The following is a 26,033-nucleotide window of genomic DNA, read 5'->3' on the forward strand; positions in this document are numbered from 1 at the left end:
AGTGAAAGTACTGATGCTACAGTAAAAGTACTGATGCTACAGTAAAGTACTGATACTGCAGTAAAAGTACTGATGCTACAGTAAAAGTACTGATACTGCAGTAAAAGTACTGATGCTACAGTAAAGTACTGATACTGCAGTAAAAGTACTGATGCTACAGTAAAAGTACTGATACTGCAGTAAAAGTACTGATGCTACAGTAAAAGTACTGATACTGCAGTAAATTACTGATACTGCAGTAAAAGTACTGCTGCAGTAAAAGTACTGATGCTACAGTAAAAGTACTGATGCTGCAGTAAAAGTACTGATGCTGCAGTAAAAGTACTGATACTACAGTAAAAGTACTGATACTGCAGTAAAGTACTGAAGCTAAAGTAAAAGTACTGATGCTACAGTAAAAGTACTGATGCTACAGTGAAAGTACTGATGCTACAGTAAAAGTACTGATGCTACAGTAAATGTACTGATACTGCAGTAAAAGTACTGATTCTACAGTAAAAGTACTGATGCTACAGTAAAAGTACTGATGCTGCAGTTAAAGTACTGATGCTACAGTAAAAGTACTGATGCTACAGTGAAAGTACTGATACTTCAGTAAAAGTACTGATGCTACAGTGAAAGTACTGATGCTACAGTAAAAGTACTGATGCTACAGTAAAGTACTGATACTGCAGTAAAAGTACTGATGCTACAGTAAAAGTACTGATACTGCAGTAAAAGTACTGATGCTCCAGTAAAAGTACTGATACTGCAGTAAAAGTACTGATGCTACAGTAAAGTACTGATACTGCAGTAAAAGTACTGATGCTACAGTAAAAGTACTGATACTGCAGTAAAGTACTGATACTGCAGTAAAAGTACTGATGCTGCAGTAAAAGTACTGATGCTACAGTAAAAGTACTGAGACTGCAGTAAAGTACTGATACTGCAGTAAAAGTACTGATGCTGCAGTAGAAGTACTGATACTGCAGTAAATGTACTGATAATAAAGTAAAAGTACTGATACTAGAGTAAATGTACTGATAATACAGTAAAAGTACTGATGCTGCAGTAAAAGTACTGATGCTACAGTGAAAGTACTGATGCTGCAGTAAAAGTACTGATACTGCAGTAAAAGTACTGATGCTGCAGTAAAAGTACTGATACTACAGTAAAAGTACTGATGCTACAGTAAAAGTACTGATACTGCAGTAAAAGTACTGATGCTGCAGTAAAAGTACTGATGCTAGAGTAAAAGTACTGATACTGCAGTGAAAGTACTGATGCTGCAGTAAAAGTACTGATGCTGCAGTAAAAGTACTGATGCTACAGTAAAAGTACTGATGCTGCAGTAAAAGCTCTGATACTGCAGTAAAAGTACTGATGCTGCAGTAAAAGTACTGATGCTAGAGTAAAAGTACTGATACTGCAGTGAAAGTACTGATGCTGCAGTAAAAGTACTGATGCTGCAGTAAAAGTACTGATACTCTACAGTAAAAGTACAAGTACTGATGTTACAGTAAAAGTACTGATGCTGCAGTAAAAGTACTGATGCTGCAGTAAAAGTACTGATGCTACAGTAAAAGTACTGATAATGCAGTAAAAGTACCGATGCTACAGTAAAAGTACTGATACTGCAGTAAAGTACTGATAGTGCAGTAAAAGTACTGATGCTACAATAAAAGTACTGATACTGCAGTAAAAGTACTGATGCTACAGTAAAAGTACTGATGCTGCAGTAAAAGTACTGATGCTACAGTAAAAGTACTGATGCTGCAGTAAAAGTACTGATGCTGCAGTAAAAGTACTGATACTCTACAGTAAAAGTACTGATGCTGCAGTAAAAGTACTGATGCTACAGTAAAAGTACTGATGCTGCAGTAAAAGTACTGATACTCTACAGTAAAAGTACTGATGCTGCAGTAAAAGTACTGATGCTACAGTAAAAGTACTGATGCTGCAGTAAAAGTACTGATGCTACAGTAAAAGTACTGATACTAAAGTAAAGTACTGATACTGCAGTAAAAGTACTGATGCTACAGTAAAAGTACTGATGCTGCAGTAAAAGTTCTGATGCTACAATAAAAGTACTGATGCTACAGTAAAAGTACTGATACTACAGTAAAAGTACTGATACTGCAGTAAAAGTACTGATGCTACAGTAAAAGTACTGATGCTGCAGTAAAAGTACTGATGCTACAGTAAAAGTACTGATGCTGCAGTAAAAGTACTGATGCTGCAGTAAAAGTACTGATGCTACAATAAAAGTACTGATACTGCAGTAAAAGTACTGATGCTACAGTAAAAGTACTGATACTGCAGTAAAGTACTGATACTGCAGTAAAAGTACTGATGCTACAGTAAAAGTACTGATGCTACAGTAAAGTACTGATGCTGCAGTAAAAGTACTGATACTGCAGTAAAAGTACTGAAGCTACAGTGAAAGTACTGATGCTACAGTAAAAGTACTGATGCTGCAGTGAAAGTACTGATACTGCAGTAAAAGTACTGATGCTACAGTAAAAGTACTGATGCTGCAGTAAAAGTTCTGATGCTACAGTAAAAGTACTGATGCTACAGTAAAAGTACTGATACTACAGTAAAAGTACTGATGCTGCAGTAAAAGTACTGATGCTACAGTAAAAGTACTGATGCTGCAGTAAAAGTACTGATGCCACAGTAAAAGTACTGATGCTGATGCTGCAGTAAAAGTACTGATACTCTACAGTAAAAGTACTGATGGTACAGTAAAAGTACTGATGCTACAGTAAAAGTACTGATGCTGCAGTAAAAGTACTGATGCTACAGTAAAAGTACTGATACTGCAGTAAAAGTACTGATGCTGCAGTAAAAGTACTGATGCTACAGTAAAAGTACTGATGCTGCAGTAAAAGTACTGATACTGCAGTAAAAGTACTGATGCTACAGTAAAAGTACTGATACTGCAGTAAAAGTACTGATGCTACAGTAAAGTACTGATACTGCAGTAAAACTACTGATGCTACAGTAAAGTACTGATACTGCAGTAAAACTACTGATGCTACAGTAAAGTACTGATACTGCAGTAAAAGTACTGATGCTACAGTAAAAGTACTGATACTGCAGTAAAAGTACTGATGCTACAGTAAAGTACTGATACTGCAGTAAAAGTACTGATGCTGCAGTAAATGTACTGATAATACAGTAAAAGTACTGATACTAGAGTAAATGTACTGATAATACAGTAAAAGTACTGATGCTGCAGTAAAAGTACTGATGCTACAGTGAAAGTACTGATGCTACAGTAAAAGTACTGATACTGCAGTAAAAGTACTGATGCTGCAGTAAAAGTACTGATACTGCAGTAAAAGTACTGATGCTGCAGTAAAAGTACTGATGCTAGAGTAAAAGTACTGATACTGCAGTAAAAGTACTGATGCTATAGTAAAAGTACTGATGCTGCAGTAAAAGCTCTGATACTGCAGTAAAAGTACTGATGCTGCAGTAAAAGTACTGATGCTACAGTAAAAGTACTGATGCTGCAGTAAAAGTACTGATGCTACAGTAAAAGTACTGATGCTACAGTAAAAGTACTGATGCTGCAGTAAAAGTACTGATGCTGCAGTAAAAGTACTGATACTCTACAGTAAAAGTACTGATGCTGCAGTAAAAGTACTGATAATAGAGTAAAAGTACTGATGCTGCAGTAAAAGTACTGATGCTGCAGTAAAGTACTGATACTACAGTAAAAGTACTGATGCTGCAGTAAAGTACTGATACTGCAGTAAAGTACTGATACTGCAGTAAAAGTACTGATGCTGCAGTAAAAGTACTGATGCTATAGTAAAAGTACTGATGCTGCAGTAAAAGCTCTGATACTGCAGTAAAAGTACTGATGCTGCAGTAAAAGTACTGATACTGCAGTAAAAGTACTGATACTGCAGTAAAAGTACTGATACTGCAGTTAAAGTACTGATGCTACAGTAAAAGTACTGATGCTACAGTAAAAGTACTGATGCTGCAGTAAAAGTACTGATAATACAGTAAAAGTACTGATGCTGCAGTAAAAGTACTGATACTACAGTAAAAGTACTGATACTACAGTAAAAGTACTGATGCTGCAGTAAAAGTACTGATGCTGCAGTAAAAGTACTTATTCTGCAGTAAAAGTACTGATGCTGCAGTAAAAGTACTGATGCTAAAGTAAAAATACTGATGCTACAGTAAAAGTACTGATGCTGCAGTAAAAGTACTGATGCTGCAGTAAAAGTACTGATACTACAGTAAAAGTACTGATACTGCAGTAAAGTACTGATGCTAAAGTAAAAGTACTGATGCTACAGTAAAAGTACTGATACTGCAGTAAAAGTACTGATGCTACAGTAAAGTACTGATACTGCAGTAAAAGTACTGATGCTGCAGTAAAAGTACTGATACTGCAGTAAAGTACTGATACTGCAGTAAAAGTACTGATGCTGCAGTAAAAGTACTGATGCTACAGTAAAAGTACTGAGACTGCAGTAAAGTACTGATACTGCAGTAAAAGTACTGATGCTGCAGTAAAAGTACTGATACTGCAGTAAATGTACTGATAATACAGTAAAAGTACTGATACTAGAGTAAATGTACTGATAATACAGTAAAAGTACTGATGCTGCAGTAAAAGTACTGATGCTACAGTGAAAGTACTGATGCTACAGTAAAAGTACTGATTCTGCAGTAAAAGTACTGATACTACAGTAAAAGTACTGATGCTGCAGTAAAAGTACTGATGCTACAGTAAAAGTACTGATACTGCAGTAAAAGTACTGATGCTGCAGTAAAAGTACTGATGCTAGAGTAAAAGTACTGATACTGCAGTAAAAGTACTGATGCTACAGTAAAAGTACTGATGCTGCAGTAAAAGCTCTGATACTGCAGTAAAAGTACTGATGCTGCAGTAAATGTATTGATACTACAGTAAAAGTACTGATGCTACAGTAAAAGTACTGAGACTGCAGTAATGTACTGATACTGCAGTAAAAGTACTGATGCTGTAGTAAAAGTACTGATACTGCAGTAAATGTACTGATAATACAGTAAAAGTACTGATACTAGAGTAAATGTACTGATAATACAGTAAAAGTACTGATGCTGCAGTAAAAGTACTGATGCTACAGTGAAAGTACTGATGCTACAGTAAAAGTACTGATGCTACAGTGAAAGTACTGATGCTAAAGTAAAAGTACTGATACTGCAGTAAAAGTACTGATGCTGCAGTAAAAGTACTGATGCTGCAGTAAAAGTACTGATACTGCAGTAAAAGTACTGATGCTGCAGTAAAAGTACTGATACTGCAGTAAAGTACTGATACTGCAGTAAAAGTACTGATGCTGCAGTAAAAGTACTGATGCTACAGTAAAAGTACTGAGACTGCAGTAAAGTACTGATACTGCAGTAAAAGTACTGATGCTGCATTAGAAGTACTGATACTGCAGTAAATGTACTGATAATACAGTAAAAGTACTGATACTAGAGTAAATGTACTGATAATACAGTAAAAGTACTTATACTGCAGTAAAAGTACTGATGCTACAGTAAAAGTACTGATGCTGCAGTAAAAGTACTGATGCTGCAGTAAAAGGACTGATACTCTACAGTAAAAGTACTGATGCTACAGTAAAAGTACTGATACTACAGTAAAAGTACTGATGCTACAGTGAAAGTACTGATGCTTCTGTAAAAGTACTGATGCTGCAGTAAAAGTACTGATGCTGCAGTAAAAGTACTGATACTGCAGTAAAAGTACTGCTGCTGCAGTAAAAGTACTGATGCTGCAGTAAAAGTACTGATGCTGCAGTAAAAGTACTGATGCTGCAGTAAAAGTACTGATGCTGCAGTAAAGTACTGATACTGCAGTAAAAGTACTGATGCTACAGTAAAAGTACTGATGCTGCAGTAAAAGTACTGATGCTGCAGTAAAAGTACTGATACTGCAGTAAAAGTTCTGATGCTGCAGTAAAAGTACTGATGCTGCAGTAAAAGTACTGATGCTGCAGTAAAAGTACTGATAACACAGTAAAAGTACTGATGCTAGAGTAAAAGTACTGATAACACAGTAAAAGTACTGATACTGCAGTAAAAGTACTGATGTTGCAGTAAAAGTACTGATACTGCAGTAAAAGTACTGATGCTGCAGTAAAAGTACTGATACTGCAGTAAAAGTACTGATGTTGCAGTAAAAGTACTGATGCTGCAGTAAAAGTACTGATGCTACAGTAAAAGTACTGATGCTGCAGTAAAAGTACTGATGCTACAGTAAAAGTACTGATACTGCAGTAAAAGTACTGATGCTACAGTAAAAGTACTGATGCTGCAGTAAAAGTACTGATGCTGCAGTAAAAGTACTGATGCTACAATAAAAGTACTGATGCTGCAGTAAAAGTACTGATACTCTACAGTAAAAGTACTGATTCTACAGTAAAAGTACTGATGATACAGTAAAAGTACTGATGCTGCAGTTAAAGTACTGATGCTACAGTAAAAGTACTGATGCTACAGTAAAAGTACTGATGCTACAGTAAAAGTACTGATGCTACAGTGAAAGTACTGATGCTACTGTAAAAGTACTGATGCTGCAGTAAAAGTACTGATACTGCAGTAAAAGTACTGATGCTGCAGTAAAAGTACTGATGTTGCAGTAAAAGTACTGATACTGCTGTAAAAGTACTGATGCTACAGTAAAAGTACTGATGCTGCAGTAAAAGTACTGATGCTACAATAAAAGTACTGATGCTACAGTAAAAGTACTGATACTACAGTAAAAGTACTGATACTGCAGTAAAAGTACTGATGCTACAGTAAAAGTACTGATGCTACAGTAATAGTACTGATACTGCAGTAAAAGTACTGATGCTACAGTAAAAGTACTGATGCTGCAGTAAAAGTATTGATACTACAGTAAAAGTACTGATGGTACAGTAAAAGTACTGATACTACAGTAAAAGTACTGATGCTGCAGTAAAAGTACTGATGCTGCAGTAAAAGTACTGATGCTACAGTAAAAGTACTGATGCTGCAGTAAAAGTACTGATGCTACAATAAAAGTACTTATACTGCAGTAAAAGTACTGATGCTGCAGTAAAAGTACTGATGCTGCAGTAAAAGTACTGATGCTACAGTAAAAGTAGTGATGCTGCAGTAAAAGTACTGATGCTGCAGTAAAAGTACTGATACTACAGTAAAAGTACTGATACTGCAGTAAAGTACTGATGCTAAAGTAAAAGTACTGTTGCTACAGTAAAACTACTGATACTGCAGTAAAAGTACTGATGCTACAGTAAAAGTACTGATACTGCAGTAAAAGTACTGATGCTACAGTAAAAGTACTGATACTAAAATAAAAGTACTGATGCTGCAGTAAAAGTTCTGATGCTGCAGTAAAAGTACTGATGCTACAGTAAAAGTACTGATGCTGCAGTAAAAGTACTGATACTAAAGTAAAAGTACTGATGGTACAGTAAAAGTACTGATACTACAGTAAAAGTACTGATGCTGCAGTAAAAGTACTGATGCTACAGTAAAAGTACTTATACTGCAGTAAAAGTACTGATGCTGCAGTAAAAGTACTGATGCTAAAGTAAAAGTACTGATGCTACAGTAAAAGTACTGATGCTGCAGTAAAAGTACTGATGCTAAAGTAAAAGTACTGATACTACAGTAAAAGTACTGATACTGCAGTAAAGTACTGATGCTAAAGTAAAAGTACTGATGCTACAGTAAAAGTACAGATACTGCAGTAAAGTACTGATGCTGCAGTAAAAGTACTGATACTGCAGTAAAAGTTCTGATGCTGCAGTAAAAGTACTGATGCTGCAGTAAAAGTACTGATGCTACAGTAAAAGTACTGATGCTGCAGTAAAAGTACTGATGCTACAGTAAAAGTACTGATACTGCAGTAAAAGTACTGATGCTGCAGTAAAAGTACTGATGCTGCAGTAAAAGTACTGATGCAACAGTAAAAGTACTGATACTGCAGTAAAGTACTGATACTGCAGTAAAAGTACTGATGCTGCAGTAAAAGTACTGATACTGCAGTAAAAGTACTGATGCTGCAGTAAAAGTACTGATGCTGAAGTAAAAGTACTGATGCTGCAGTAAAAGTACTGATAACACAGTAAAAGTACTGATACTGCAGTAAAAGTACTGATGCTGCAGTAAAAGTACTGATGCTAAAGTAAAAGTACTGATGCTACAGTAAAAGTACTGATGCTGCAGTAAAAGTACTGATGCTACAATAAAAGTACTTATACTGCAGTAAAAATACTGATGCTGCAGTAAAAGTACTGATGCTGCAGTAAAAGTACTGATGCTACAGTAAAAGTAGTGATGCTGCAGTAAAAGTACTGATGCTGCAGTAAAAGTACTGATACTACAGTAAAAGTACTGATACTGCAGTAAAGTACTGATGCTAAAGTAAAAGTACTGTTGCTACAGTAAAACTACTGATACTGCAGTAAAGTACTGATGCTACAGTAAAAGTACTGATACTGCAGTAAAAGTACTGATGCTACAGCAAAAGTACTGATACTGCAGTAAAAGTACTGATGCTACAGTAAAAGTACTGATACTACAGTAAAAGTACTGATGCTACAGTAAAAGTACTGATGCTGCAGTAAAAGTACTGATGCTACAGTAAAAGTACTGATGCTGCAGTAAAAGTACTGATGCTACAGTAAAAGTACTGATGCTGCAGTAAAAGTACTGATGCTACAGTAAAAGTACTGATACTGCAGTAAAAGTACTGATGCTACAGTAAAAGTACTGATGCTGCAGTAAAAGTACTGATGCTGCAGTAAAAGTACTGATGCTACAATAAAAGTACTGATGCTGCAGTAAAAGTACTGATACTCTACAGTAAAAGTACTGATTCTACAGTAAAAGTACTGATGATACAGTAAAAGTACTGATGCTGCAGTTAAAGTACTGATGCTACAGTAAAAGTACTGATGCTACAGTAAAAGTACTGATGCTACAGTAAAAGTACTGATGCTACAGTGAAAGTACTGATGCTACTGTAAAAGTACTGATGCTGCAGTAAAAGTACTGATACTGCAGTAAAAGTACTGCTGCTGCAGTAAAAGTACTGATGCTGCAGTAAAAGTACTGATGCTACAGTAAAAGTACTGATGCTACAGAAAAAGTACTGATGCTACAGTAAAAGTACTAATGCTGCAGTAAAAGTACTGATAACACAGTAAAAGTACTGATACTGCAGTAAAAGTACTGATGCTGCAGTAAAAGTACTGATGCTGCAGTAAAAGTACTGATGCTGCAGTAAAAGTACTGATGCTGCAGTAAAAGTACTGATGCTACAGTAAAAGTACTGATGCTGCAGTAAAAGTACTGATGCTGCAGTAAAAGTACTGATGCTACAGTAAAAGTACTGATACTGCTGTAAAAGTACTGATGCTACAGTAAAAGTACTGATGCTGCAGTAAAAGTACTGATGCTACAATAAAAGTACTGATGCTACAGTAAAAGTACTGATACTACAGTAAAAGTACTGATACTGCAGTAAAAGTACTGATGCTACAGTAAAAGTACTGATGCTACAGTAATAGTACTGATACTGCAGTAAAAGTACTGATGCTACAGTAAAAGTACTGATGCTGCAGTAAAAGTATTGATACTACAGTAAAAGTACTGATGGTACAGTAAAAGTACTGATACTACAGTAAAAGTACTGACGCTGCAGTAAAAGTACTGATGCTACAGTAAAAGTACTTATGCTGCAGTAAAAGTACTGATGCTAAAGTAAAAGTACTGATGCTACAGTAAAAGTACTGATGCTGCAGTAAAAGTACTGATGCTACAATAAAAGTACTTATACTGCAGTAAAAGTACTGATGCTGCAGTAAAAGTACTGATGCTGCAGTAAAAGTACTGATGCTACAGTAAAAGTAGTGATGCTGCAGTAAAAGTACTGATGCTGCAGTAAAAGTACTGATACTACAGTAAAAGTACTGATACTGCAGTAAAGTACTGATGCTAAAGTAAAAGTACTGTTGCTACAGTAAAACTACTGATACTGCAGTAAAAGTACTGATGCTACAGTAAAAGTACTGATGCTACAGTAATAGTACTGATACTGCAGTAAAAGTACTGATGCTACAGTAAAAGTACTGATGCTGCAGTAAAAGTATTGATACTACAGTAAAAGTACTGATGGTACAGTAAAAGTACTGATACTACAGTAAAAGTACTGATGCTGCAGTAAAAGTACTGATGCTGCAGTAAAAGTACTGATGCTACAGTAAAAGTACTGATGCTGCAGTAAAAGTACTGATGCTACAATAAAAGTACTTATACTGCAGTAAAAGTACTGATGCTGCAGTAAAAGTACTGATGCTGCAGTAAAAGTACTGATGCTACAGTAAAAGTAGTGATGCTGCAGTAAAAGTACTGATGCTGCAGTAAAAGTACTGATACTACAGTAAAAGTACTGATACTGCAGTAAAGTACTGATGCTAAAGTAAAAGTACTGTTGCTACAGTAAAACTACTGATACTGCAGTAAAAGTACTGATGCTACAGTAAAAGTACTGATACTGCAGTAAAAGTACTGATGCTACAGTAAAAGTACTGATACTAAAATAAAAGTACTGATGCTGCAGTAAAAGTTCTGATGCTGCAGTAAAAGTACTGATGCTACAGTAAAAGTACTGATGCTGCAGTAAAAGTACTGATACTAAAGTAAAAGTACTGATGGTACAGTAAAAGTACTGATACTACAGTAAAAGTACTGATGCTGCAGTAAAAGTACTGATGCTACAGTAAAAGTACTTATACTGCAGTAAAAGTACTGATGCTGCAGTAAAAGTACTGATGCTAAAGTAAAAGTACTGATGCTACAGTAAAAGTACTGATGCTGCAGTAAAAGTACTGATGCTAAAGTAAAAGTACTGATACTACAGTAAAAGTACTGATACTGCAGTAAAGTACTGATGCTAAAGTAAAAGTACTGATGCTACAGTAAAAGTACAGATACTGCAGTAAAGTACTGATGCTGCAGTAAAAGTACTGATACTGCAGTAAAAGTTCTGATGCTGCAGTAAAAGTACTGATGCTGCAGTAAAAGTACTGATGCTACAGTAAAAGTACTGATGCTGCAGTAAAAGTACTGATGCTACAGTAAAAGTACTGATACTGCAGTAAAAGTACTGATGCTGCAGTAAAAGTACTGATGCTGCAGTAAAAGTACTGATGCAACAGTAAAAGTACTGATACTGCAGTAAAGTACTGATACTGCAGTAAAAGTACTGATGCTGCAGTAAAAGTACTGATACTGCAGTAAAAGTACTGATGCTGCAGTAAAAGTACTGATGCTGAAGTAAAAGTACTGATGCTGCAGTAAAAGTACTGATAACACAGTAAAAGTACTGATACTGCAGTAAAAGTACTGATGCTGCAGTAAAAGTACTGATGCTAAAGTAAAAGTACTGATGCTACAGTAAAAGTACTGATGCTGCAGTAAAAGTACTGATGCTACAATAAAAGTACTTATACTGCAGTAAAAGTACTGATGCTGCAGTAAAAGTACTGATGCTGCAGTAAAAGTACTGATGCTACAGTAAAAGTAGTGATGCTGCAGTAAAAGTACTGATGCTGCAGTAAAAGTACTGATACTACAGTAAAAGTACTGATACTGCAGTAAAGTACTGATGCTAAAGTAAAAGTACTGTTGCTACAGTAAAACTACTGATACTGCAGTAAAGTACTGATGCTACAGTAAAAGTACTGATACTGCAGTAAAAGTACTGATGCTACAGCAAAAGTACTGATACTGCAGTAAAAGTACTGATGCTACAGTAAAAGTACTGATACTACAGTAAAAGTACTGATGCTACAGTAAAAGTACTGATGCTGCAGTAAAAGTACTGATGCTACAGTAAAAGTACTGATGCTGCAGTAAAAGTACTGATGCTACAGTAAAAGTACTGATGCTGCAGTAAAAGTACTGATGCTACAGTAAAAGTACTGATACTGCAGTAAAAGTACTGATGCTACAGTAAAAGTACTGATGCTGCAGTAAAAGTACTGATGCTGCAGTAAAAGTACTGATGCTACAATAAAAGTACTGATGCTGCAGTAAAAGTACTGATACTCTACAGTAAAAGTACTGATTCTACAGTAAAAGTACTGATGATACAGTAAAAGTACTGATGCTGCAGTTAAAGTACTGATGCTACAGTAAAAGTACTGATGCTACAGTAAAAGTACTGATGCTACAGTAAAAGTACTGATGCTACAGTGAAAGTACTGATGCTACTGTAAAAGTACTGATGCTGCAGTAAAAGTACTGATACTGCAGTAAAAGTACTGCTGCTGCAGTAAAAGTACTGATGCTGCAGTAAAAGTACTGATGCTACAGTAAAAGTACTGATGCTACAGAAAAAGTACTGATGCTACAGAAAAAGTACTGATGCTACAGTAAAAGTACTAATGCTGCAGTAAAAGTACTGATAACACAGTAAAAGTACTGATACTGCAGTAAAAGTACTGATGCTGCAGTAAAAGTACTGATGCTGCAGTAAAAGTACTGATGCTGCAGTAAAAGTACTGATGCTGCAGTAAAAGTACTGATGCTACAGTAAAAGTACTGATGCTGCAGTAAAAGTACTGATGCTGCAGTAAAAGTACTGATGCTACAGTAAAAGTACTGATACTGCTGTAAAAGTACTGATGCTACAGTAAAAGTACTGATGCTGCAGTAAAAGTACTGATGCTACAATAAAAGTACTGATGCTACAGTAAAAGTACTGATACTACAGTAAAAGTACTGATACTGCAGTAAAAGTACTGATGCTACAGTAAAAGTACTGATGCTACAGTAATAGTACTGATACTGCAGTAAAAGTACTGATGCTACAGTAAAAGTACTGATGCTGCAGTAAAAGTATTGATACTACAGTAAAAGTACTGATGGTACAGTAAAAGTACTGATACTACAGTAAAAGTACTGACGCTGCAGTAAAAGTACTGATGCTACAGTAAAAGTACTTATGCTGCAGTAAAAGTACTGATGCTAAAGTAAAAGTACTGATGCTACAGTAAAAGTACTGATGCTGCAGTAAAAGTACTGATGCTACAATAAAAGTACTTATACTGCAGTAAAAGTACTGATGCTGCAGTAAAAGTACTGATGCTGCAGTAAAAGTACTGATGCTACAGTAAAAGTAGTGATGCTGCAGTAAAAGTACTGATGCTGCAGTAAAAGTACTGATACTACAGTAAAAGTACTGATACTGCAGTAAAGTACTGATGCTAAAGTAAAAGTACTGTTGCTACAGTAAAACTACTGATACTGCAGTAAAAGTACTGATGCTACAGTAAAAGTACTGATACTGCAGTAAAAGTACTGATGCTACAGTAAAAGTACTGATACTAAAATAAAAGTACTGATGCTGCAGTAAAAGTTCTGATGCTGCAGTAAAAGTACTGATGCTACAGTAAAAGTACTGATGCTGCAGTAAAAGTACTGATACTAAAGTAAAAGTACTGATGGTACAGTAAAAGTACTGATACTACAGTAAAAGTACTGATGCTGCAGTAAAAGTACTGATGCTACAGTAAAAGTACTTATACTGCAGTAAAAGTACTGATGCTGCAGTAAAAGTACTGATGCTAAAGTAAAAGTACTGATGCTACAGTAAAAGTACTGATGCTGCAGTAAAAGTACTGATGCTAAAGTAAAAGTACTGATACTACAGTAAAAGTACTGATACTGCAGTAAAGTACTGATGCTAAAGTAAAAGTACTGATGCTACAGTAAAAGTACTGATACCGCAGTAAAGTACTGATGCTACAGTAAAAGTACTGATACTGCAGTAAAAGTACTGATTCTACAGTAAAAGTACTGATGCTACAGTAAAAGTACTGATGCTGCAGTTAAAGTACTGATGCTACAGTAAAAGTACTGATGCTACAGTAAAAGTACTGATGCTACAGTAAAAGTACTGATACTACAGTAAAAGTACTGATGCTACAGTGAAAGTACTGATGCTTCTGTAAAAGTACTGATGCTGCAGTAAAAGTACTGATGCTGCAGTAAAAGTACTTTTACTGCAGTAAAAGTACTGATGCTGCAGTAAAAGTACTGATGCTGCAGTAAAAGTACTGATGCTACAGTAAAAGTACTGATGCTGCAGTAAAGTACTGATACTGCAGTAAAAGTACTGATGCTACAGTAAAAGTACTGATGCTGCAGTAAAAGTACTGATGCTGCAGTAAAAGTACTGATACTGCAGTAAAAGTTCTGATGCTGCAGTAAAAGTACTGATGCTGCAGTAAAAGTACTGATGCTGCAGTAAAAGTACTGATAACACAGTAAAAGTACTGATGCTAGAGTAAAAGTACTGATAACACAGTAAAAGTACTGATACTACAGTAAAAGTACTGATACTGCAGTAAAAGTACTGATGCTACAGTAAAAGTACTGATGCTGCAGTAAAGTACTGATACTGCAGTAAAGTACTGATACTGCAGTAAAAGTACTGATGCTACAGTAAAAGTACTGATGCTGCAGTAAAAGTACTGATGCTACAATAAAAGTACTGATGCTGCAGTAAAAGTACTGATACTCTACAGTAAAAGTACTGATTCTACAGTAAAAGTACTGATGATACAGTAAAAGTACTGATGCTGCAGTTAAAGTACTGATGCTACAGTAAAAGTACTGATGCTACAGTAAAAGTACTGATGCTACAGTAAAAGTACTATTGCTACAGTAAAAGTACTGATGCTACAGTGAAAGTACTGATGCTACTGTAAAAGTACTGATGCTGCAGTAAAAGTACTGATACTGCAGTAAAAGTACTGCTGCTGCAGTAAAAGTACTGATGCTGCAGTAAAAGTACTGATGCTACAGTAAAAGTACTGATGCTACAGAAAAAGTACTGATGCTACAGTAAAAGTACTAATGCTGCAGTAAAAGTACTGATAACACAGTAAAAGTACTGATACTGCAGTAAAAGTACTGATGCTGCAGTAAAAGTACTGATGCTGCAGTAAAAGTACTGATGCAACAGTAAAAGTACTGATACTGCAGTAAAGTACTGATACTGCAGTAAAAGTACTGATGCTGCAGTAAAAGTACTGATGCTGCAGTAAAGTACTGATACTGCAGTAAAAGTACTGATGCTACAGTAAAAGTACTGATGCTGCAGTAAAAGTACTGATGCTGCAGTAAAAGTACTGATGCTGCAGTAAAAGTTCTGATGCTGCAGTAAAAGTACTGATGCTGCAGTAAAAGTACTGATGCTGCAGTAAAAGTACTGATAACACAGTAAAAGTACTGATGCTAGAGTAAAAGTACTGATAACACAGTAAAAGTACTGATACTGCAGTAAAAGTACTGATGTTGCAGTAAAAGTACTGATACTGCAGTAAAAGTACTGATGCTGCAGTAAAAGTACTGATACTGCAGTAAAAGTACTGATGTTGCAGTAAAAGTACTGATGCTGCAGTAAAAGTACTGATGCTACAGTAAAAGTACTGATGCTGCAGTAAAAGTACTGATGCTACAGTAAAAGTACTGATACTGCAGTAAAAGTACTGATGCTACAGTAAAAGTACTGATGCTGCAGTAAAAGTACTGATGCTGCAGTAAAAGTACTGATGCTACAATAAAAGTACTGATGCTGCAGTAAAAGTACTGATACTCTACAGTAAAAGTACTGATTCTACAGTAAAAGTACTGATGATACAGTAAAAGTACTGATGCTGCAGTTAAAGTACTGATGCTACAGTAAAAGTACTGATGCTACAGTAAAAGTACTGATGCTACAGTAAAAGTACTGATGCTACAGTGAAAGTACTGATGCTACTGTAAAAGTACTGATGCTGCAGTAAAAGTACTGATACTGCAGTAAAAGTACTGCTGCTGCAGTAAAAGTACTGATGCTGCAGTAAAAGTACTGATGCTACAGTAAAAGTACTGATAATACAGAAAAAGTACTGATGCTACAGTAAAAGTACTAATGCTGCAGTAAAAGTACTGATAACACAGTAAAAGTACTGATACTGCAGTAAAAGTACTGATGCTGCAGTAAAAGTACTGATGCTGCAGTAAAAGTACTGATGCTGCAGTAAAAGTACTGATACTGCAGTAAAGTACTGATGCTGCAGTAAAAGTACTGATGCTGAAGTAAAAGTACTGATGCTGCAGTAAAAGTACTGATGCTGCAGTAAAAGTACTGATGCTGCAGTAAAAGTACTGATGCTGCAGTAAAAGTTCTGATGCTGCAGTAAAAGTACTGATGCTGCAGTAAAAGTACTGATGCTGCAGTAAAAGTACTGATGCTGCAGTAAAAGTACTGATGCTGCAGTAAAAGGACTGATGCTACAGTAAAAGTACTGATGCTGCAGTAAAAGTACTGATGCTGCAGTAAAAGTACTGATGTTGCAGTAAAAGTACTGATGTTGCACTAAAAGTACTGATACTGCTGTAAAAGTACTGATTCTACAGTAAAAGTACTGATGCTGCAGTAAAAGTACTGATGCTACAATAAAAGTACTGATGCTACAGTAAAAGTACTGATGCTACAGTAAAAGTACTGATACTGCAGTAAAAGTACTGATGCTACAATAAAAGTACTGATGCTACAGTAAAAGTACTGATGCTACAGTAAAAGTACTGATGCTGCAGTAAAAGTACTGATGCTACAATAAAAGTACTGATGCTACAGTAAAAGTACTGATGCTACAGTAAAAGTACTGATACTGCAGTAAAGTACTGATGCTACAGTAAAAGTACTGATACTGCAGTAAAAGTACTGATGCTACAGTAAAAGTACTGATGCTGCAGTAAAAGTACTGATGCTGCAGTAAAAGTACTGATGCTGCAGTAAAAGTACTGATGCTGCAGTAAAAGTACTGATGCTACAGTAAAAGTACTGATGCTGCAGTAAAAGTACTGATGCTGCAGTAAAAGTACTGATGTTGCAGTAAAAGTACTGATACTGCTGTAAAAGTACTGATGCTACAGTAAAAGTACTGATGCTGCAGTAAAAGTACTGATGCTACAATAAAAGTACTGATGCTACAGTAAAAGTACTGATACTACAGTAAAAGTACTGATACTGCAGTAAAAGTACTGATGCTACAGTAAAAGTATTGATGCTACAGTAATAGTACTGATACTGCAGTAAAAGTACTGATGCTACAGTAAAAGTACTGATGCTGCAGTAAAAGTATTGATACTACAGTAAAAGTACTGATGGTACAGTAAAAGTACTGATACTACAGTAAAAGTACTGACGCTGCAGTAAAAGTACTGATGCTACAGTAAAAGTACTTATACTGCAGTAAAAGTACTGATGCTGCAGTAAAAGTACTGATGCTAAAGTAAAAGTACTGATGCTACAGTAAAGTACTGATGCTGCAGTAAAAGTACTGATGCTACAATAAAAGTACTTATACTGCAGTAAAAGTACTGATGCTGCAGTAAAAGTACTGATGCTGCAGTAAAAGTACTGATGCTACAGTAAAAGTAGTGATGCTGCAGTAAAAGTACTGATGCTGCAGTAAAAGTACTGATACTACAGTAAAAGTACTGATACTGCAGTAAAGTACTGATGCTAAAGTAAAAGTACTGTTGCTACAGTAAAACTACTGATACTGCAGTAAAGTACTGATGCTACAGTAAAAGTACTGATACTGCAGTAAAAGTACTGATGCTACAGTAAAAGTACTGATACTGCAGTAAAAGTACTGATGCTACAGTAAAAGTACTGATACTACAGTAAAAGTACTGATGCTACAGTAAAAGTACTGATGCTGCAGTAAAAGTACTGATGCTACAGTAAAAGTACTGATGCTGCAGTAAAAGTACTGATGCTACAGTAAAAGTACTGATGCTGCAGTAAAGTACTGATACTGCAGTAAAAGTACTGATACTACAGTAAAAGTACTGATACTGCAGTAAAGTACTGATGCTGCAGTAACAGTACTGATGCTGCAGTAAAAGTACTGATGCTACAGTAAAAGTACTGAGACTGCAGTAAAGTACTGATACTGCAGTAAAAGTACTGATGCTGCAGTAGAAGTACTGATACTGCAGTAAATGTACTGATAATACAGTAAAAGTACTGATACTAGAGTAAGTGTACTGATAATACAGTAAAAGTACTGATGCTGCAGTAAAAGTACTGATGCTACAGTGAAAGTACTGATGCTACAGTAAAAGTACTGATACTGCAGTAAAAGTACTGATGCTGCAGTAAAAGTACTGATGCTGCAGTAAAAGTACTGATACTGCAGTAAAAGTACTGATGCTGCAGTAAAAGTACTGATACTGCAGTAAAGTACTGATGCTACAGTAAAAGTACTGATACTGCAGTAAAAGTACTGATGCTACAGTAAAAGTACTGATACTGCAGTAAAAGTACTGATGCTACAGTAAAAGTACTGATACTACAGTAAAAGTACTGATGCTGCAGTAAAAGTACTGATACTGCAGTAAAAGTACTGATGCTAAAGTAAAAGTACTGATACTGCAGTAAAGTACTGATACTGCCGTAAAAGTACTGATGCTACAGTAAAAGTACTGATACTGCAGTAAAGTACTGATACTGCAGTAAAAGTACTGATGCTGCAGTAAAAGTACTGATGCTACAGTAAAAGTACTGAGACTGCAGTAAAGTACTGATACTGCAGTAAAAGTACTGATGCTGCAGTAGAAGTACTGATACTGCAGTAAATGTACTGATAATACAGTAAAAGTACTGATACTAGAGTAAATGTACTGATAATACAGTAAAAGTACTGATGCTGCAGTAAAAGTACTGATGCTACAGTGAAAGTACTGATGCTAGAGTAAAAGTACTGATACTGCAGTAAAAGTACTGATGCTGCAGTAAAAGTACTGATACTACAGTAAAAGTACTGATGCTACAGTAAAAGTACTGATACTGCAGTAAAAGTACTGATGCTGCAGTAAAAGTACTGATGCTAGAGTAAAAGTACTGATACTGCAGTAAAAGCACTGATGCTACAGTGAAAGTACTGATGCTGCAGTAAAAGTACTGATGCTGCAGTAAAAGTACTGATGCTACAGTAAAAGTACTGATGCTGCAGTAAAAGCTCTGATACTGCAGTAAAAGTACTGATGCTGCGGTAAAAGTACTGATACCACAGTAAAAGTACTGATGCTGCAGTAAAAGTACTGATGCTACAGTAAAAGTACTGATGCTGCAGTAAAAGTACTGATGCTGCAGTAAAAGGACTGATACTCTACAGTAAAAGTACTGATGCTAAAGTAAAAGTACTGATGTTACAGTAAAAGTACTGATACTGCAGCAAAAGTACTGATGCTGCAGTAAAAGTACTGATGCTGCAGTAAAAGTACTGATGCTGCAGCAAAAGTACTGATGCTGCAGTAAAAGTACTGATGCTGCAGTAAAAGTACTGATGCTACAGTAAAAGTACTGATACTGCAGTAAAAGTACTGATGCTACAGTAAAAGTACTGATACTGCAGTAAAGTACTGATGCTGCAGTAAAAGTACTGATGCTACAATAAAAGTACTGATGCTGCAGTAAAAGTTCTGATGCTGCAGTAAAAGTACTGATGCTACAGTAAAAGTACTGATGCTGCAGTAAAAGTACTGATACTAAAGTAAAAGTACTGATGGTACAGTAAAAGTACTGATACTACAGTAAAAGTACTGATGCTGCAGTAAAAGTACTGATGCTACAGTAAAAGTACTTATACTGCAGTAAAAGTACTGATGCTGCAGTAAAAGTACTGATGCTAAAGTAAAAGTACTGATGCTACAGTAAAAGTAGTGATGCTGCAGTAAAAGTACTGATGCTAAAGTAAAAGTACTGATACTACAGTAAAAGTACTGATACTGCAGTAAAGTACTGATGCTAAAGTAAAAGTACTGATGCTACAGTAAAAGTACTGATACTGCAGTAAAGTACTGATGCTACAGTAAAAGTACTGATGCTACAGTAAAAGTACTGATACTGCAGTAAAAGTACTGATTCTACAGTAAAAGTACTGATGCTACAGTAAAAGTACTGATGCTGCAGTTAAAGTACTGATGCTACAGTAAGAGCTACAGTAAAGTACTGATGCTACAGTAAAAGTACTGATGCTACAGTAAAAGTACTGATGCTACAGTAAAAGTACTGATACTACAGTAAAAGTACTGATGCTACAGTGAAAGTACTGATGCTTCTGTAAAAGTACTGATGCTGCAGTAAAAGTACTGATGCTGCAGTAAAAGTACTGATACTGCAGTAAAAGTACTGCTGCTGCAGTAAAAGTACTGATGCTACAGTAAAAGTACTGATGCTACAGTAAAAGTACTGATACTGCAGTAAAAGTACTGATGCTACAGTAAAAGTATTGATGCTACAGTAAAAGTACTGATGCTGCAGTAAAAGTACTGATGCTACAGTAAAAGTACTGATGCTACAGAAAAAGTACCTATGCTACAGTAAAAGTACTGATGCTGCAGTAAAAGTACTGATAACACAGTAAAAGTACTGATACTGCAGTAAAGTACTGATGCTGCAGTAAAAGTACTGATGCTACAGTAAAAGTACTGATACTGCAGTAAAGTACTGATACTGCAGTAAAAGTACTGATGCTACAGTAAAAGTACTGATGCTGCAGTAAAAGTACTGATGCTGCAGTAAAAGTACTGATGCTGCAGTAAAAGTACTGATGCTGCAGTAAAGTTCTGATGCTGCAGTAAAAGTACTGATGCTGCAGTAAAAGTACTGATGCTGCAGTAAAAGTACTGATGCTGCAGTAAAAGTACTGATAACACAGTAAAAGTACTGATGCTAGAGTAAAAGTACTGATAACACAGTAAAAGTACTGATACTGCAGTAAAAGTACTGATGTTGCAGTAAAAGTACTGATACTGCAGTAAAAGTACTGATGCTGCAGTAAAAGTACTGATACTGCAGTAAAGTACTGATGTTGCAGTAAAAGTACTGATACTGCAGTAAAAGTACTGATGCTACAGTAAAAGTACTGATGCTGCAGTAAAAGTACTGATGCTACAATAAAAGTACTGATGCTACAGTAAAAGTACTGATACTACAGTAAAAGTACTGATACTGCAGTAAAAGTACTGATGATACAGTAAAAGTATTGATGCTACAGTAATAGTACTGATACTGCAGTAAAAGTACTGATGCTACAGTAAAAGTACTGATGCTGCAGTAAAAGTATTGATACTACAGTAAAAGTACTGATGGTACAGTAAAAGTACTGATACTACAGTAAAAGTACTGATGCTGCAGTAAAGTACTGATGCTACAGTAAAAGTACTGATACTGCAGTAAAAGTACTGATGCTACAGTAAAAGTACTGATACTGCAGTAAAAGTACTGATTCTACAGTAAAAGTACTGATACTACAGTAAAAGTACTGATGCTACAGTAAAAGTACTGATGCTGCAGTAAAAGTACTGATGCTGCAGTTAAAGTACTGATGCTACAGTAAAAGTACTGATGCTGCAGTAAAAGTACTGATACTCTACAGTAAAAGTACTGATGCTGCAGTAAAAGTACTGATACTCTACAGTAAAAGTACTGATGCTAAAGTAAAAGTACTGATGTTACAGTAAAAGTACTGATGCTGCAGTAAAAGTACTGATGCTGCAGTAAAAGTACTGATGCTGCAGTAAAAGTACTGATACTGCAGTAAAAGTACTGATGCTGCAGTAAAAGTACTGATACTGCAGTAAAAGTACTGATGCTGCAGTAAAAGTACTGATGCTAAAGTAAAAGTACTGATGCTACAGTAAAAGTACTGATGCTGCATTAAAAGTACTGATGCTGCAGTAAAAGTACTGATACTACAGTAAAAGTACTGATACTGCAGTAAATTACTGATGCTAAAGTAAAAGTACTGATGCTACAGTAAAAGTACTGATACTGCAGTAAAGTACTGATGCTACAGTAAAAGTACTGATACTGCAGTAAAAGTACTGATGCTACAGTAAAAGTACTGATACTGCAGTAAAAGTACTGATTCTACAGTAAAAGTACTGATACTACAGTAAAAGTACTGATGCTAGAGTAAAAGTACTGATGCTGCAGTTAAAATACTGATGCTGCAGTAAAAGTACTGATGCTACAGTAAAAGTACTGATGCTACAATAAAAGTACTGATACTACAGTAAAAGTACTGATGCTACAGTGAAAGTACTGATGCTACTGTAAAAGTACTGATGCTGCAGTAAAAGTACTGATGCTGCAGTAAAAGTACTGCTGCTGCAGTAAAAGTACTGATGCTGCAGTAAAAGTACTGATGCTACAGTAAAAGTACTGATGCTACAGAAAAAGTACTGATGCTACAGTAAAAGTACTAATGCTGCAGTAAAAGTACTGATAACACAGTAAAAGTACTGATACTGCAGTAAAAGTACTGATGCTGCAGTAAAAGTACTGATGCTGCAGTAAAAGTACTGATGCTACAGTAAAAGTACTGATACTGCAGTAAAAGTACTGATGCTACAGTAAAAGTACTGATGCTGCAGTAAAAGTACTGATGCTGCAGTAAAAGTACTGATGCTGAAGTAAAAGTACTGATGCTGCAGTAAAAGTACTGATGCTGCAGTAAAAGTACTGATGCTGCAGTAAAAGTTCTGATGCTGCAGTAAAGTACTGATGCTGCAGTAAAAGTACTGATGCTACAGTAAAAGTACTGATACTGCAGTAAAAGTACTGATGCTACAGTAAAAGTACTGATGCTGCAGTAAAAGTACTGATGCTGCAGTAAAAGTACTGATGATGCAGTAAAAGGACTGATGCTACAGTAAAAGTACTGATGCTGCAGTAAAAGTACTGATGCTGCAGTAAAAGTACTGATGTTGCAGTAAAAGTACTGATGCTGCAGTAAAAGTACTGATGTTGCACTAAAAGTACTGATACTGCTGTAAAAGTACTGATGCTACAGTAAAAGTACTGATGCTGCAGTAAAAGTACTGATGCTACAATAAAAGTACTGATGCTACAGTAAAAGTACTGATACTACAGTAAAAGTACTGATACTGCAGTAAAAGTACTGATGCTACAGGAAAAGTACTGATGCTGCAGTAAAAGTACTGATGCTGCAGTAAAAGTACTGATGCTACAGTAAAAGTACTGATGCTGCAGTAAAAGTACTGATGCTGCAGTAAAAGTACTGATGTTGCAGTAAAAGTACTGATACTGCTGTAAAAGTACTGATGCTACAGTAAAAGTACTGATGCTGCAGTAAAAGTACTGATGCTACAATAAAAGTACTGATGCTACAGTAAAAGTACTGATACTACAGTAAAAGTACTGATACTGCAGTAAAAGTACTGATGCTACAGTAAAAGTATTGATGCTGCAGTAAAAGTACTGATGCTACAGTAAAAGTACTGATGCTGCAGTAAAAGTATTGATACTACAGTAAAAGTACTGATGGTACAGTAAAAGTACTGATACTACAGTAAAAGTACTGACGCTGCAGTAAAAGTACTGATTCTACAGTAAAAGTACTTATACTGCAGTAAAAGTACTGATGCTGCAGTAAAAGTACTGATGCTAAAGTAAAAGTACTGATGCTACAGTAAAAGTACTGATGCTGCAGTAAAAGTACTGATGCTACAGTAAAAGTACTGATGCTGCAGTAAAAGTACTGATGCTGCAGTAAAAGTACTGATGCTAAAGTAAAAGTACTGATGCTACAGTAAAAGTAGTGATGCTGCAGTAAAAGTACTGATGCTGCAGTAAAAGTACTGATACTACAGTAAAAGTACTGATACTGCAGTAAAGTACTGATGCTAAAGTAAAAGTACTGTTGCTACAGTAAAAGTACTGATACTACAGTAAAAGTACTGATACTGCAGTAAAAGTACTGAAGCTACAGTAAAAGTACTGATACTGCAGTAAAAGTACTGATGCTACAGTAAAAGTACTGATACTGCAGTAAAAGTACTGATTCTACAGTAAAAGTACTGAAGCTACAGTAAAAGTACTGATACTACAGTAAAAGTACTGATGCTACAGTAAAAGTACTGATGCTGCAGTAAAAGTACTGATGCTACAGTAAAAGTACTGATGCTGCAGTAAAAGTACTGATGCTACAGTAAAAGTACTGATACTGCAGTAAAGTACTGATACTGCAGTAAAAGTACTGATACTACAGTAAAAGTACTGATACTGCAGTAAAGTACTGATGCTGCAGTAACAGTACTGATGCTGCAGTAAAAGTACTGATGCTACAGTAAAAGTACTGAGACTGCAGTAAAGTACTGATACTGCAGTAAAAGTACTGATGCTGCAGTAGAAGTACTGATACTGCAGTAAATGTACTGATAATACAGTAAAAGTACTGATACTAGAGTAAGTGTACTGATAATACAGTAAAAGTACTGATGCTGCAGTAAAAGTACTGATGCTACAGTGAAAGTACTGATGCTACAGTAAAAGTACTGATACTGCAGTAAAAGTACTGATGCTGCAGTAAAAGTACTGATACTACAGTAAAAGTACTGATGCTACAGTAAAAGTACTGATACTGCAGTAAAAGTACTGATGCTGCAGTAAAAGTACTGATGCTAGAGTAAAAGTACTGATACTGCAGTAAAAGCTCTGATACTGCAGTAAAAGTACTGATGCTGCGGTAAAAGTACTGATACCACAGTAAAAGTACTGATGCTGCAGTAAAAGTACTGATGCTACAGTAAAAGTACTGATGCTGCAGTAAAAGTACTGATACTCTACAGTAAAAGTACTGATGCTAAAGTAAAAGTACTGATGTTACAGTAAAAGTACTGATGCTGCAGTAAAAGTACTGATGTTACAGTAAAAGTACTGATGCTGCAGTAAAAGTACTGATGCTGCAGTAAAAGTACTGATGCTACAGTAAAAGTACTGATACTGCAGTAAAGTACTGATGCTAAAGTAAAGGTACTGTTGCTACAGTAAAAGTACTGATACTGCAGTAAAGTACTGATGCTACAGTAAAAGTACTGATACTGCAGTAAAAGTACTGATTCTACAGTAAAAGTACTGATACTACAGTAAAAGTACTGATGCTACAGTAAAATTACTGATACTGCAGTAAAATAAGTACTGATGCTGCAGTAAAAGTACTGATGCTAAAGTAAAAGTACTGATACTGCAGTAAAGTACTGATACTGCCGTAAAAGTACTGATGCTACAGTAAAAGTACTGAGACTGCAGTAAAGTACTGATACTGCAGTAAAAGTACTGATGCTGCAGTAGAAGTACTGATACTGCAGTAAATGTACTGATAATACAGTAAAAGTACTGATACTAGAGTAAATGTACTGATAATACAGTAAAAGTACTGATGCTGCAGTAAAAGTACTGATGCTACAGTGAAAGTACTGATGCTAGAGTAAAAGTACTGATACTGCAGTAAAAGTACTGATGCTGCAGTAAAAGTACTGATACTACAGTAAAAGTACTGATGCTACAGTAAAAGTACTGATACTGCAGTAAAAGTACTGATGCTGCAGTAAAAGTACTGATGCTAGAGTAAAAGTACTGATACTGCAGTAAAAGTACTGATGCTACAGTGAAAGTACTGATGCTGCAGTAAAAGTACTGATGCTACAGTAAAAGTACTGATGCTGCGGTAAAAGTACTGATGCTGCGGTAAAAGTACTGATACCACAGTAAAAGTACTGATGCTAGAGTAAAAGTACTGATACTGCAGTAAAAGTACTGATGCTACAGTAAAAGTACTGATACTACAGTAAAAGTACTGATACTGCAGTAAAAGTACTGATGATACAGTAAAAGTAGTGATGCTACAGTAATAGTACTGATACTGCAGTAAAAGTACTGATGCTACAGTAAAAGTACTGATGCTGCAGTAAAAGTATTGATACTACAGTAAAAGTACTGATGGTACAGTAAAAGTACTGATACTACAGTAAAAGTACTGATGCTGCAGTAAAGTACTGATGCTACAGTAAAAGTACTGATACTGCAGTAAAAGTACTGATGCTACAGTAAAAGTACTGATACTGCAGTAAAAGTACTGATTCTACAGTAAAAGTACTGATACTAA

Source organism: Odontesthes bonariensis, chromosome 19 (genome assembly GCF_027942865.1).
Source record: "Odontesthes bonariensis isolate fOdoBon6 chromosome 19, fOdoBon6.hap1, whole genome shotgun sequence".
Classification (NCBI taxonomy): Eukaryota; Metazoa; Chordata; class Actinopteri; order Atheriniformes; family Atherinopsidae; genus Odontesthes; species Odontesthes bonariensis.